This window comes from Salvelinus sp. IW2-2015, unplaced genomic scaffold (genome assembly GCF_002910315.2).
Source record: "Salvelinus sp. IW2-2015 unplaced genomic scaffold, ASM291031v2 Un_scaffold3270, whole genome shotgun sequence".
Taxonomy (NCBI): Eukaryota; Metazoa; Chordata; class Actinopteri; order Salmoniformes; family Salmonidae; genus Salvelinus; species Salvelinus sp. IW2-2015.
The window spans coordinates 50,212-52,710 of NW_019944555.1; the positions used below are offsets into that span (position 1 = coordinate 50,212).

The window sequence follows — 2,499 nt, forward strand, 5'->3', positions numbered from 1 at the left end:
CTCTCTCTCTGCTCTCTCTCTCTCTCTCTCTCTCTCTCTCTTCTCCTCATCTCTCTCTCACGCTCTGCTCTCTCTCTCGCTCTCTCTCTCGCTCTCTCTCTGCCTCTCTCTCTCTCTCTCTCTCTCTCTCTCTCTCTCCCTCTTTGTCTCTCTCTCTCTAGTTTGCTCAGTGCAATGTTTTCTCTCTCTCTCTACTGTATCTATCTCACCCTCTTTCTCCCATTCTCTCACCAACCCTCCCTATTCCCCATTCCTAAACCCCCTCTGTCATCCCAACATCCTCAGTGCCATCTGTATTTCTCTTCCTCTGGGTTAGAGGAGGGTTGGAGGAGGGTTAGAGGAGGGTTAGAGGAGGGTTTAGGGGATGGTTAGAGGAGGGTTAGAGGAGGGTTAGGGGAGGTTAGGGAGGTTAGAGGAGGGTTAGAGGAGGGTTAGAGCGTTGGACGGGGGTTAGAGGAGGGTTAGAGGAGGGTTAGAGGAGGGTTAGAGGATGGCATTAGAGGTTAGGGGAGGGGTTAGAGGATGGTTAGAGGAGGTTAGAGGAGGGTTAGGGGAGGGTTGGAGGGAGGGTAGAGAGGGTTAGGGGAAGGGTTAGGGGAGGTTAGAGGAGGGTTAGAGGAGGGTTAGAGGAGGGTTAGAGGAGGTTAGAGCCCGAGATTGAATGAGAACTAACGGAAGTTAGAAAAAACACAAATCTTAGGTTCCCTCTTTTCACTCTGAATGGAAGCGAGAGTGTTATAAGTGAGCGAATATGGTCGTGTGAGAGGAGTATAAGAGGAAGGGTTATCGAAGCGACCACGACGTCTAAGAGAGTGATGTTTAGATGTTGTAGCAGTGGCAGAGAAACTCGTAGAGTCCTGAGAGATGTCAGAGTCCAGATATAGAGGAGGAGTCCCCAGCAAAACAAAAAGAGGGAGCGAAAATTAACACAACTTCAATTGTAAGCTGCCCCGACGACGATGAACTGAGAGGCGAGATGCATGTAAGGGATGGATAATTTACAGCTGAAAGGTGTAGTCTAGAGCGGATTAGTAGGATGTGAGATGAGGCGTTGTGGGTCTTGTAAACACGATGGTGGAGTCCCCCAAATTAAATATAGTCCGTTCACCAGGTGACTGTGGACATATTAAACCCTGACGCGTCCACAAACCGCGGCCTGTGCGGACGAGAGAAACTAAAGAATCCAAACCAACCGGCTCAACCCACCAGGCGGACCGCCGGAAGCCGGCCGAAGAGCGACGGAACACCATGAAGGGGAAGACGCAGCGATAACGACAGAGTCGTTAGAAGTCTGACTGGTGAGAGAAGATAAGTCCGGTTCGATGCCGATGGCAGACACTCCACATGCCTCATTCCACATATATTACACCCTGCTATTACTACCACCCTACTACAGTAGCGTACTATATCACCTTGCTATACTCCCCACAGCAATGAGACAAAACTGGTTCAGTAGCTAAGTCATCCCTGATGCTCTCGACTATTCTCATATCTAGGGACCCTTATTCTATCAGACATTGTGCCATCTAATTTAATATCTCAGTACACATAACGTTGTCTCTTAAAACTCTCCCGCACGCCCTAATTGAAAATATCCTGTGAGAATAGGAGCCCCCATTCCCTGATATACAGCGCGACCAATATACTCTCTACGCTACCGCTCTGTCGTCTTATAAACCAGGGAGCTACAATTGTGACCACGGGTAGGAATAATAGGGGAAGACAGCGGAGTCTTTGAGTGCGGCAGAACAAAGGACTTCAAGCTGAAACAGAGCGTTTTCTCTAGCCTGTAGTTTGAAACTTCCCAAGAAAGTTCAACGATAGCAAGCAGGCGATGCGGCGAACAACTGAGCCACACCCCTCAGATGCGATTCCCAACTCAAAGTCTGCAAATAGTCCTCAATCATTACATGCTCCTATTCAAACCATGGCTCGGCGCTCGCTTCCGCCGATCGTGTGCTGTAGTGATTTTATCTTAATCCCCACCAAGACGCAGTGATTTTATGACACCGTCAGTTGTTAAGGAATAAACCGAATAACCAACTGTGGAACCGACTTTATATTAATTATTGGGGACAGCGAACGACCACACACATGAACCCCTTCAGCAGACACTTTAGCTAGCACTGTTGCCTAGTTAAGCTGTTCTCGGGGAGATAAGCATTAAGTTGATTATATGTTACCTCCCTCTTGTGCTGGCATCTTTTCGCCAAGACTGTTTAGTACCCGTGTTTGAGTCACACAAATTTGGGCTGTTTCTCTTCTCCCGACACATTTACAATTACAATTTGACTCCACAGGAAAAGGGCAAACATAGTTGTTAGTAGTTGTTTCTTTGATATGCCAAGCTCTCCTGTTCAGTCTCCTTGTTTCAGTTTTCCATTGTTCCAGTCTCCTTGTTCAGTCATCCTTGTTCACGTTCTCCTTGGTTCAGGTTTCCTATGTTTTCAGTCTCCTTGCTTCAGTATTTCCTTGTCAGCTCTCTCTTTGTTCAGATCT

At 47.7% G+C, this 2,499-nt stretch overlaps 1 long non-coding RNA gene across 4 annotated transcripts; it reads left to right on the forward strand.

Moving 5' to 3' along the window:
- The first annotated feature begins 309 nt into the window (after positions 1–309).
- LOC139025786 (uncharacterized) lies at positions 310–644 on the forward strand. 4 transcript variants are annotated; one of them, XR_011477420.1, is made up of 3 exons: positions 310–355; positions 409–471; positions 601–644. It is a non-coding gene; the product is annotated as an uncharacterized lncRNA (long non-coding RNA). The 4 variants fall into 4 exon arrangements; XR_011477417.1 differs by having other exon boundaries at positions 409–482; positions 601–643; XR_011477419.1 differs by having other exon boundaries at positions 310–344; positions 409–482; positions 601–643.
- The last annotated feature ends 1,855 nt before the right edge of the window (positions 645–2,499 follow it).